The sequence below is a fragment of the Typopeltis vanoorti genome, chromosome 5 (genome assembly GCF_054136105.1).
Source record: "Typopeltis vanoorti isolate ZY-2024b chromosome 5, IOZ_Tvanoo_1.0, whole genome shotgun sequence".
Taxonomy (NCBI): domain Eukaryota; kingdom Metazoa; phylum Arthropoda; class Arachnida; order Uropygi; family Thelyphonidae; genus Typopeltis; species Typopeltis vanoorti.
In genome coordinates, this window is record NC_143553.1 from 5,709,991 (window position 1) to 5,723,726 (window position 13,736).

Consider the following 13,736-nt stretch of genomic DNA (forward strand, 5'->3'; position numbering starts at 1 on the left):
ATGCTATGACTAATTATAAACAACATCCGATGAAGAAACGGCTGACAGGTTCCGCCATCTCATGGTCCCTAATCCTCACATTATATTTTATTATCTTAAATAGCGTGGGTTCTACAAACAATTTTCTCGAGTTTACGGTAAGAAAAACCCGAGTTTCCTGAGAAAAAATCTTCTTTTCTGTGTCAAAGATAATCTCTCCTGGGAACCGGTCGAAGAAAGGCTTAGAAACAGTTCCTCTAGTGAGCGACTAATATTGAACCTTGATCATTCTTCGGGACATTAGGTGCAAGCGTCACTTTCATAGCATTAGGTGTAAGCGTCACTTCCACTGAACTCCTGCGGCTCAGTGATACACACACACACACACACACACACACACACACACACACACACACACACACACACACACACACACACACACACAAAAAAAAAACTTCGTGTAAAACGGATTACTGAGGAAGCAGGTTTACTGCCGTTCAAACGCAGCTCTTTCACTGACATTATTTTTAGTGTGTTTTTGTATTGCTCAAATTTCAGAATGGAATTTACATTCTTAATAGTAGAAACAATGCCAGCAAAGTTATTGCTTTCTTAGTTTTTTGTTCACTTTATACATACCAAATTTTTCAAGTGGCCTCAACTTATCTTGCTTCTTTCCCAGCCACAACTGACTTTGGCTTGGTTTAGTGGCGCATAGTGATGAGGTCATACTACGTCAATTTATGTCATAGCAGTACACAAGGTAATAAATACGTAAAAACATAAACAGATAAAAAACGAGTGTATGAAAAAAGATGAAAGCGTAAAAAATTCATAAAAACATAAATAAAAATCCCAGTGTTAAAAGCTTACTTCACTAACTTGAACTAAGATGTACAATATGTATATTATTTATATATGATGATAAATATTAATGCACTAAAAAAATTTAAAAACAGAAATAACAGTTGATGAATCTGATAAAATTTCCTGAGGGTATAGGACTCAGACAACTTATGAATATAATTAAAACAGTGACTGCGGCCAGGGACGAAATGAGGACAATTGATTAAAATTTGTAAGGTGTTAGTTCTGTACCATACAACTCACACATAGACATATTATCACTTCTGAACAGGAGGGGAATATGACTATGACCTATGCGGAACCGAGCAAGACTAATTTCCTGTTTACGGTACTTGCTTTGATTAGACTGCAACAATTTCATTTCGGGCTTCATTTGATAGAGCTTATTGTTGGTCTCTATTCCATAATGAGTGCCACTGGAATAAAAGCTTCTATCTTATGATTTGCATGTAATCGGAGTAGGGGTCAAGTAGAGCGAAAAAGCTCGAGAAATGAGCTCACCTATCTGCAGCCACTTTTCTTTAATGCCAATGTGGTTTGAGATCCAATATAAGCGAATGCCCAAATAAAGAGGATGTACTGCTCCGTGAATCTCCACATATAATCCACCTGTTGTAGCATTGCAGTCTTACGAGTATGTAGTTTAAGAACACGATTTACAACATACAGCTCAGCAGTGAAATTACATTCTAGTAGTATCATCTAGGCGGATATTCTGCTGTTTGGGAAGACAGCAGAAGATCACATCAGTGTATTCCATTTTACATGCTTAAAAGTATTTTGGCTTATTTTTGATAAGGTCGAACCATTGTAGAAGAGTACTTTCTCTGGCAGAAGCATAGACTTTGGATCCATAATCAAATTTCGATTTAACCAGTGCACGGTACAATCGGAGCAAAGAACATTTGTCTACATCACAAGAGATAGAAGACGTGAGGAGAAGCTTGTTCATCTCTTTACAGCACTTATCTTGTAACTGGTGTACATTTCTTGTCAAATACACAATCAAAAACTAGGTGTCTTGTAAGTGGGAATGAAGTTTGCCCTGGTCTGACTTCTGGGCTGGGATGAAGACAACATCTACTGGAAAAATGAACACAAACAGTCTTTACTGAGAAAATCTGAATCCATTCGCAGCGCCCATTTAGAAAGATGATCAACGGTTTGCTTCTATCTCTTTATCACCCTTGTGTTATACGAATGACGAAAAGGTGGTAAAGTCATCCAAATAAGGGCATTACAGATGGGGAAGTTGTTCGTTAATCAAGTTTACTTTAATTGCAAAAAAACCTGACAATTAAAATTGAATCTTGCTAGACATTAAAACACGCTCTCTGTTGGGAGAGTGTGTTTTAATCAGGGGCTTGAAAGATTCCGCAGGATAAGTTGTTTAAAAAGAGGAAGTTTTACTCCGAGACTAATGCTGTGTAGGTCTCTTATCTCTTAATATTTCGACTCTTCAAGCAGTGTTGTAAGCTTTTTTCCTTATCAAAGAAAACCGATACTAAGTTCTTGCATTTTAGAAAGCAATTTCTGATAGATGCTTCCAGGCAAACCAAAGGAATAGTTGTTGAGTGATGATTGTGGAAGCCATATTTGTGTTCTAGAAGGGGGAAAAAAAGTGATTCTCTCCAAAGGCCATAAGATTATAGTTTTCTAGGTTTTTTTTTTAAATTATTTTTGCAGAATCTTTCACAAGCAGAAATATTCGATCGTTTATTAGGCATGTCGGATTGTTTTCGGAGATAGGAAAGGTAATAATATTTGCCTTTTGCCAAGTATCTGGAAAAACGAGCTTAGAAAGAATGTTGTTGAACAGCAGCTCAACAGCATTACTCTAGGAGCAGATCTCTACATGTTGAACATCGAACAGATTTTACTTCACTAATACTCCTCGAGAAAAGTTTAAAGCTTTGTGAGGGGAGTAACAATGATTGGTATTCCTTAATTGATGTTATATGAAGTGTTGCTCTGATTTGTCTGTGCTGTTGTTTCTATAAGAAACAACAACAGATAAATGTCTTCAGAAATGAGTTTCTTCACTGATTTTGCAGATCTTTCAACCCTTCGAAACCCTTCTGGATGAAGAAGAGTAATATTTTCCAGTGGACGTTCTTCAGTTGAGTGCAACATTAAAAAAGCTTGATTTATTTACTACTGCCTCTGGTGTTTTTTTTTTTTTTTTTAGTTCATTTTCAACGGTTTTCGGATATGTTTTTGGCTTAATTTCTTAATTTGCAACTACATATTTGCATATTACCATATCAGACAATGATATATTGTGTTACAGTTAAGGACCACGACATGGCGGCAGTTGTCTGCCTTACTCTCTTCATCTGATGCCGTTAAAGATAACTGGGAGTTTGCGCCAGCTATCAGCTGATTGGCTAAGGGTCGTGAGTGACTTCTTCAGTTTCCAAGAATTAAATTGGACTTAAAACGACTTCGCATATTCCCTCTGGAGAAGAGAAGACTTTAGCCCATAGTGGATGTATATTCTTGTATAGAATGAATATCTATATGACATTCCTTCTCATTTTTAGCAATACATTATGAAGTAGCTGACCACGGAAAATGCATGCATGCAGATAAAAATAGTGGGGATTTTTCTTCTTAACTGATCTCATGATCTTTTTACACATGCCTTCCAGGTGATAAATTAAATCAGGACATTTAGATTTTAAGAGAACATTATAGATATAGTGTGCTACTGAGAAAGTTTTACGCACGGTCCACAATTTTTAACTTGGCGGGAAACAATACAATATTTTGATTTAAAAAAAAAGTTGTTTTTTTACTGCGTTGCGGATTAAGTCGACTGGGGTCTCCCTGGCGCCTAAAAAGTGTTTATATATTTTTATGATACAAAAGAACTAGGGCTTCACTATAACAAAAAATTAAACACATATAAAATATGTGATTTAATATTTTTATTTCAAAACATTGCAATACATTTTTCTTTATAATAACATCAGACATAAATTATATAAAAATATATAAAAATTAAACTTACAGCAAAATAATAAAATATTTTAAGAAAAAAGAAGAAATATATTGGAGTAAAAAGTTAAATAAATTTTTCTTCTGATATCGTACTTCTTAGATAGTTTATAGCCTTTTATATGACAGAAAAAGACCTTTTCCCCGATGAATTAAAAATAGGAATAGTAAAAAAAAAAAAAAAAAAGATAATTTCTACATTTGGAAAAGTTGATGCTCAAGGGGCACTTTAAGGTTTGGTTTCCCTAGCGGCCGCCAGGGGCCCCGAGCTCGAAGCGCCTGATCCATCTCTGGTTGTTGCCAAGTATAGTTGAACCATCTCCAAATGCTTTTTTTTTTGGAAGACTGCAAAGAAAAATTCCAATGGGGCTTCTACACAAGCCCCATTGGAAAAACGTCTTTTGCAAAATTCTCAGTTTGATTCTGCTCGCTGATTAGAACAACTTTTTCTAAGCTGATACGGACAAGTAGTTTTTTACCCCTCAGAAGTAGCTCAGTGGATGTGACGATTGAACACCACGGCGCTTGACCGCACGAAGGAAGACTTCTTGGTTTCGAATCTCGTCGGCGACTAGAAGAAATTTTTCTATGCTTTTTTCGACCAGTTCCTGAGTTAGTCGATCTCTGGCACGGGCAAGTGGGTTTTTTCTCCCGGAAACACGGGTTTTTCGTCCCATAAACTCAAGAAAATCGACCGTAGAACCCACATTATTTCAAACATTAAAAACGAGTGTTAGGGTTATGGACCACGAGATGGCGGCACTTGTTGAGCGGGCTCTCTTCAGTGCGTGCCACTTAATTAGCGATAGCCTTGGGTCAGTTATCTCTGATTGGGTACCAGTGGAGATTGAACTGCCCACTCAGTTTCCAAAAGTTAAATAGGGCTAAAATCGCTTCGCCTACTCCCTATATACGAAAAAAAGGCGTTAGCTGATTTTTTTTAAAGTCTTAGGTATTTTATCCTGAAACTCAAGAACATCTCCTGCAAAACTTACATTATTACAATCAATAATATATATTGGTGCCCACCAGAAGATGGCGGCAATTGTTTGCCATCCTGTATTGATGCTATTAAAATCGTTGATAGCCTTAGAACAACTAGGTCTCTGTGATCGCTAATGTTCGATATTTACTTTTCCACTAGTCTTCAAATGTGAGGGTTAAACAATCTCGTTTCTACTGCCTTGGAGATATACTAGGTTCTTTAATTGTTGCTTTAGCGATTTCCAATCACAGGCTGAATGGCGGTTCATCACAGTAGACATGAAAGGCAATCAAGTTTTTTATTATATAGCTATTCATGTAAACATATAGTACCTAAATTTGTGAGGGCGCTAAGAGTTTCTCTAATTTGCATAATGGTAGCAGTCTCTACTGTCAGGAAGGTATTCAGAAATATCCATACCTGAATAGGATTTAAACACCAAACCTGTAGGTCGTGGGTTTAAATCCTATTCTCCCTTCTGCCATCCAAGGGGATATGAATAGTAAATAGTCCCATCCCATGCTTCGTTTTTCATGTTGGACTATATGGCCTGTCACAGCCAAGTAAGGCTTTCTTGAAACCTGCTACTGCTTATGGTAGGGTGGTTATGAGACCGACTAACACCTTCATTCAAAGATTCCTGTTAAAGGTTCTTTGAGTTCCAGAAGGGATTCGAACCCAAGTCTTTCCAGTCAAAGGGCAAACTTCGATAGCTTGCCCTTTGACTTCTAAGGATGGAGACTGACTGCTCTTCAGTCTCCAACTATTAAAATGGCATTAAACGACGTCACCTACTCCATTTGGGGAAATAGAAGATGTTATCCCATAGCGGATATATATACTTATATAGAATGAATACCTATGGTATTCCATATAGATGGAATGGTATATCATCGACGCCTCTCGTAATGCATTAGTGAATGTTTTTAACAAGTAAGGAGCTTGAAGAACTATAGAAGTGTTGACCAGAGCACTGCATGGTGTGCAGAATTTGCTGTGATTGGATTGGTCGACCATTAGAAATTGCAGTATGCTGTGATAAATCAGATTATATGCTCTTTGTATGAAGTGGATATATTTTAGGTATGTCAACAACAAGGAGGGAATTATTAACCAGAGTTAATTATCCGATCCTAAATTTTCTGCAGGAGATGTTGCAGTGGAAGATGTTTCAGAGAATAATGATGTACTGTGCCTATGCTGTAGCAAGTCTAGAAAAACAACCGTACCATTTATCCTCGTGATAAAATGCAGATTGTCATACTGTAAAGCATGATATAATATACGCACACCGGAATGCAAAGGATAGAGTAGACAAAGTTTATATGAAACCAATGCATCAATTTCATGGTAGTTAGAGCATTATTTATGTGAGATTAGGAACTGACTGCCATTTCAATGTAAAAAGTAAGCTCCCAATTACTGAGGGCACTACACGCTAAAGAGAATCACTAGTAACAAGAAACTATGATGCTGACAAGCACTGACTATAAATAGGTAATAGATTATTGAGACAGTAGTGTATCGGTGCTCAAATGTGTACTAATTAGCAAGTAGTATGACTTCAGACTTTGAATAAAAAATATAACGAGAGAAAGATAGCCTGTTATGTCACACACACACACACACGCACGCACGCACACACTGCACTCTGGAAGGCCTATAGCAAATAAATGCTGAGTGAGCTAAAGCATAGTAAAAGTATCTCCTTTGGTATAATTCCTAGTATAAGCACATGTGCAGCACTAGGAATTATAGCAAAAAATGGTTTAATGAACACGTGATCATAGCTCAACCTCGGTCATAGTCTAGAAACAGATGATCGATGTGAGAGACAAAGCATCAATGGGTGATCAAATAACTATAACTCTTCCCCACTGGGAGAAATTGTTTGAATGTGTTTTGCATCAGACCATTCCATAATAGGATATAACAGCACATGACTGCTGAATATACCATCTCATGGCATGGATCAAGCAGCTTGATGTCAAATATGCAAAAACAATCAGTATGGAGTAATGGCATGTTTTCTCCGAGAAGTTATATATTCCTGGATAACACCTGCGTTTGATATGATGGTGCATTATCCTGTTGGATGTACCCACCAAGTTGTAATTAGTTGTGAACACAATGAAAAGTTAAATCTTAATTCGTAAAATAAATATGAAAGTTGCCCATCTGACTTCAAAAGATTAGTTTGGACTTAAAGAATTCTATCTGGTCCTTATCTGCTACCCTTCGGAATAAAAGACGCTAGAGAATTTATTTTATTTATTTATAGGATTTATGATAATCTACTCCCCGTATACGGGAATAAAACGGCGTTAGCTGATTTTTTTTTTTTTTTTTATGATGATGATTTATAGGATTTAAGTGGCTATCGACTACTGTGTTCCTAGATGTTTTAGATGTTGTGAATTTATATTGTTAACATTAGAAAAATTCAAAATGTAATCCAAATCTGCATGAAAAACTTTTAGACCGATATTAAACATTGTCAGAATGTCTGAAAATAAAGATGTACGGATGTATATCAGGAGGTTTTGACATCCCTCTATATACAATAATATTGAAATTACTATATGCTTTCATGATATAATATTTATTTCAAAATAGGTGGAAATGGAATGTTTCATTTATGTTATATTTGCGTAGTGTTCGAAACGGCTGTAACTTATTGCTCCCTCTATTAAAATTTGCAAAATGTGAAACATTGTATTAAGCTATGGTGTTCTTGTGGACGTAACGAATTATATTTACGTGCGAGATGAATGGTTTTGACTTTCTGGTGCTTTTTGCTTTTCTACATCAGTATTTCTTCACATGATTTTTTGGGAAGCAGTTTACCTATTTAGAAGATTTATTGTGAATTTAAATGGCATTCTCTGTAACGCTCCGACTATGGTGTTAGGCCTATGTAAGAAAAGAAGCGGATGATTCGGTTCGCGGTAAGACATCGCAAAATATCGCAAGAAGTGTGAACCTTAACATATTCTTTGGTGGATTGGGTCCATGAGGTAAGATGGACTGTTAAGTAATATATTATCGATCTTAAATGTATTACGGGAATCTGGACTCATCGTTTTTTTAGAGCTGGATTAAAAAGTTAGACGTATCGCATTACTTGTCACATTTTTGTGTTGTTATAAATCACAGAAATAACTGACGCTCTGTTGAAATCTTTTCGGTTTACGATTAGGTAATATGTTATTGTGAGAAATCTGGTATAGTTGTCATGTACTTATAATGTAAATTGTACTTGTTAGGATGTTCGCAAATGTAGGATTTGCTGGCTTTCAATATATATACATTGCTTAAGGGACTAATATGACCTATTGATAAAAGATAGATTATTATCCTCGTAAGTGTTGTCCTCATGACTGCTTTCACATATCAAACAACAATAAAAATTCCTTTTATTAATTGATAAACTTGCATGTCATTTTACGTTTTAAAAGTTCTATTATCTGGTCTGCAATAAATGCTTAAATGAAATGCTTATGAATTGACTATGTTAACACTCTTCATCCATATCTTAATTTCTGTTTAACAGATTGGGTTCCTGTTCTTGTGATTAGGACTTGCCACAAAGCTGTACCATGACATCTGTTGCATTTTTTTTAAATACTGATTTTATGACTAACATTTGATAATTTTCGTCTTTAATTAAGATCCGACAACGGATGCAGTGATAATGTGTGATTAAGAAATGTAAACATAACTAAAAGATGAGTCGTTTTTTTCTTCTTCTTCTTGAAAAGGTCATAATATATGATTTTCACATACAGTGTTGCAAAAGTCAGTTTATAATTTAAGCAGTTACAATTGTTATTATTAAATTGCAATCCCAATTTATACTGAATGTTTTTTTGCTTGCATGATTTATTGCCCACTCATTGAGCTAGCATATTATAATTAGTGTATTAGCAAGAGACTGTACAGTGCACACACACACACAGCTCTCAACCAGAAAGACCTAGTTACATGTTCCTTCAAAGGTTGCTGCAAACTTTTTATTTTATTTTATTTCATTGCATTTCAAGTTAAAGTTTCCACAGATGGACTCAACTAGCATGATAGTTATATTGCTGCTGAATCGTGTCTGTTATCTGAGTTCAAAAGAATCACTCGAGTCCAAAGCAACTCAAATCAAATTTTGAGTTGATCTCTTTTGAATAAAGATCATTTTAGGATGAATTCATAAATGACACATGATATTACATAAAAGAAGACAGCTAATTATTATCTTATGTTATTTGGTATTCTGTTTTTTCTTTTTGGAGAGCTTTAGGATGCTTTTTTTTTTTTGCTAAACAAATGCTGTCAAAAGGTTGGTCAAAACAAACCTATAAGCTAAATATTGATGCTAATTGTAGTAACCAGAATGAAGTAAATCTCATTTTGACAATATTTCCTCTTTGGACAACAATGTCAGATAAGTAGACTGCAGTCAAAATTAATTGCAGTCTATAGATATTTGTAATAAGATAGCAAAGATAGAGTACATCTTGGATCTAATGTTTTGGTCACCATCAATCTACATTATGTTAAGTCTAATTGGTCTGCTTCATCCAGATATACTATATTAGAGCATTTCAACTTGCAATCTCCATCTTTTCAACTTCTGGCTTAAAATGTTTTGCTTCATTAACAAATATGTTATTATCTTCATTGTAATGCATCCAACCATTTTGAATATTTTGATTTATTTTCTTTAAATGTTGATTTTCTCCAGTCCAACTTTACTAATAGCTAAGTCACTTTATTTGGAGATTTTAATGTCGATAACTCCAGCTGACATTTCTTTTCCAAGTGCATGAATCCAGCATGTAGAGATGCTAGGTATTTGCTGTTATTAGTGTGTTATGCAAATAGTCTGCATGCCTGTCAGATAATCTTAACCACTTTCCAAATACTTGTTCTCCTCAATAATAATTCTTCTATGTATGTGTTATAGAATGCCATATGTGATGAATCTCATGATTCATTTGCTTGGATTATGGCCAGCCTGGCTGGTCAAGTGGTTAGCGTATCTGCTCTCCAGCCAAAAAAGGCTGCTGGTTTGAGTCCCGCCATGGGCATGGATGTTTGTGATTATCTGCAGAAATGGTCGGCAGTAGATGGTGTTGGTGTAGTTGCGGTTAGTTGGTGGATTGAGTGGTGGAGACAGAGTTTGTAGAGCAAGTGCCCTCCCTCAATGAGTCATTGGACTCCCTGGAGGTGTCAAATAATAATAATAATAATTATTATTATTGTTTCAGCTCTTGTGATCCAAATATCTGCACCAAGTACATCACTAAAAAACAGTTTTTATAGTTTGAAATTAGGTATAGAAACTTTTTTTTTTTCCCATTCCACCTAAAATTCTCATCCCTTATCAAAGTCTTGGTTCTCTAAGAAGTATGTCAAGGCTGTATAAAATAAAAATAAAGCATATTGTAATTGGCTTTCATCAAAATCTCCATTTTTCTTTTGGTTATATCAAAGCTCGCAAACCTGCACATTTCAAACTGATTTTGAAAGAGCCAAAAGCAGGGAACTAGTATCAAACCCAAATTATTATTAGTTTGTGACACCTCCAAGGAGTTCAAAGACTCATTGAGGGAGGGCACCTGCTCAACAACTCTGTATTCACTACAATTCACCAACTATACCAAACTACCACTATCATCATCTACACCAACACCATCTATTATCCACTACCACAGCATGTGTTCTGATGGCCGTGTGTGCGGGATGAAAAACTCTTACCTTGGTCTTATTAAATTCCAGTTTCTGGGAGAAAAACCCTGATATCTCTGAATGAGATCAGCTAACTCGCCTTCAGTTGAAAAATTCTCATATAAATAAAGATTTCTCTCATGACGAGAATCGAACTTAGACCTTTTTCCAATCGAAGGACACAATGTACCATCGTTCCTCTAGTTGCACTATGGAGTCGCTAGTCATATTAATAGTCATGCTTTCCTGATCTCTTGACAAAGCAGTTACCCATAGAAAAAAATTCACTCTTCTGATTTTAATTCATTATTGCATTAGACTTGTAACTATAGAATGACAATCTTGGAATTGTCATTCCATAGTTACAAGATTTGGTGAATTCCTAAAAGAGATTTGAAAAATGTTGTCCAACCTAGATATGAAAAGCTCAACTTGCCCTGATGGAATTCATCTAATTGATCTGGAGATTGTACTCCAGAGTTACTTCTTGTTTTGTGCTGCTTTCCTATATTCTATTGTTCCACAGGTATTTATCCTGCAGCTTGGAAATTAACTCACCTGATATGTTCCTAAGAAGGACCACCCATCTTTTATCAAATTCATTCATTACATAATTCTTTTTAACAGTATTAATCTATAATACCTTATGAGAAAGTGGATTATTTAAATTTATTATATTGCTAATATGCTACTGGTTAAAAATCAAATTTTTCTGATCTCGGACACATTATCACAGAACACGAGGATTATAATTGTTGGTTAGCTAAAACGGTTGAAAATTGTGAGAGGAAAAAGCAAGCTGAAGCAATTGCAGGCGTAAACTTCTGTGGCTAATTGGTTCAAAAGACATATTTCGGTGATTACACCACATTTTTTTATTATTCAGTTCTATAAAACACTGAAATAATAGTTCCCGACAAGTTTCGTAAATCGTAGGATTTACATCTTCAGGGAACTTAAAGTTTAAACAAGAGAATTAATAAATACAAATCATAACCGCTTGGCTATTCATAAAACTCAAATAACAGAATGCAGATGTATAACGTTATTCACGTTGAACAATACTGGACGATGTCACGTGTGCTTGTTCTCGTTCATACAGTCCGACCTCAGATTGAGGTAGATTTCTTATTAGAGCTGACCACACTTGATGGAGAATTAAACCTTGATTTTTATTGCATTGGGTTGGGTTTTTTAGCATATTAGCAGCTTCTTTAAATTTTCTTATATAACTGTTGTTTTCTATGTATGACATCGTCGTTTTTTGCCAGAGTACATTGTGTCCAGTGGAAGTGGTATGGAAAGCAAGGCCCGTTTTTTGTTCTCTTTTGTATTGTACGTCTTTTTGGTGTTCAGCCATGCATATTTCTCCAGATCTTCCTGTCTGTCCTATGTAGCAAATCCCCCAAGAGCAATGGATTTTGTAGCCTCCTGATTTTTTAAGAGGAGGATGAGGTGGTTTTGGTGGATGTAGGAATCTTGAGATTTTCTCCATAGGAAAGAAGGCTACTTTTATGTTGTGTTTATTCATTAATTTGGCTAGCTTGTCTGTAACATTTTTGATATAAGGAAGCGAGATTGCATTTTTGTAATCCTGTTTTATTGTGTTGTTAGCTGGAGGCATTTTGAGTTTTATGAATAGCCAGACGGTTATGATTTGTATTTATTAATTCTCTTGTTTAAACTTTAAGTTATACTATTTACCCCTGAAGATGTAAATCCTACGATTTACGAAACTTGTCGGGAACTATTATTTCAGTGTTTTATAGAACTGAATAATAAAAAAATGTGGTGTAATCACCGAAATATGTCTTTTGAAGCTGAAGCAAGTTACAAATATTCAAATCCAATATATTTCTTCATCCAGTAATCGATAGTATGAAGATTCCAGCTTATCATACAGTTAGCAAAATTACTCTCCTAACTTCACAGACTGCTCTCCACCTTTATATTTAAAAAATATATATATTTCACAACTAGTGTTAAAAAAAAATAATAAATTTATTCATTACTAATGTCATGTTTGATGTTAATTTTCTGTTTACTAACATACGATTAAAAGATTCTTGGTCTTATTAAATGCTGATGAAATTTTCGAAGCATTCATATTAACTGTGCTTTTGTGGGGTTAACTGTGGGGTGCTTAAGAGACACTGAGAGGAGACACCCACATAATCTTTAAAGGAATGCAGAGAACCAGTCAGGCTTCTGACTTAATGTCCAATCCTCACATTCTCATGGTGCACCCTGTTAGGTATCTACCTGGATACTGAACGAATGAGGATAGGCTGGCAATTTAGGATTTTCCCGACCAAATTGTATTATTGGCTTAAACTACAAATAAAACAATGGCACAACATGACAGAATTTCATGCCGGCTGGGGGCATTGCCCAGTTAAACAAAGCTCCCATTGTTTTTGGCAGAGAACTGGGGTGAACAGCGAGAAGTCAGCTACTCGAATTAAATCCTGAAATACACCCCAACTCAACATTACCAGAATTCATGATCGGTACTAAGCTTGAATGCAAAGAAATGGAGCTGGCTGATGAATTGGATAAGTACCAGATCGATATTATAAGGGTGACTGAGACAAAACTGGCGAGATCTTTCTAAGAAATAAATACAAAATGTTATATTCAGGCAATAAAAATCAGGGAAAAGAACGGGCAGCTATTGTATTCAACACAAAATATGAAGCTAATCTTGAATGGCAGGCAATTTCAAGTAGAGTGATGTGGGCAAATATCAGAATGGGGAACTGGACGGTGAAATTTACTTGTGCTGTGGTCTCACAGAGGGTTCTACTAAGGTAGAAGTGGAGGAATTTTGAAGTTTTAGAGAAAGCAACTGACACATTGAAAAAGAAAAGTGGTCCTTGTTGGGGATCTAAATAGCAGTGTTAATAATAATGGTAAACGCCTGTTAGGATTTCTGCTCAGGACATGAACTGGTTATTACTAACACGATGTTACAACATAAAAATGTGTATAAATTCACACGGAGAGAATAGGCAAGGAATAATAAAAGTCTCATTGACTATGTTATTGTTCATAGTGATGTTTTCTCACTGGTGCAGGACAATAGAGTGTACAGAGGATTTGAAATTGGAAGTGATCACCTTTGGTCTTGAGCAGGATAAAATTTAATTTCATGTTGAAAAGAAGAACATATAAGAACGTTTTA

General features: G+C 35.5%; 1 protein-coding gene across 3 annotated transcripts in view; it reads left to right on the forward strand.

Moving 5' to 3' along the window:
* The first annotated feature begins 7,521 nt into the window (after window positions 1-7,521).
* Window positions 7,522-13,736, forward strand: part of l(3)73Ah (polycomb group ring finger 3-like lethal (3) 73Ah) — a 203,041-nt gene continuing 196,826 nt past the window's right edge. For all 3 annotated transcript variants that reach the window (XM_090393034.1, XM_090393035.1, XM_090393037.1), the window contains exon 1: window positions 7,522-7,848. The gene's annotated coding sequence lies outside the window, so the exon portion shown is untranslated. The remainder of the gene's footprint in view (window positions 7,849-13,736) is intronic.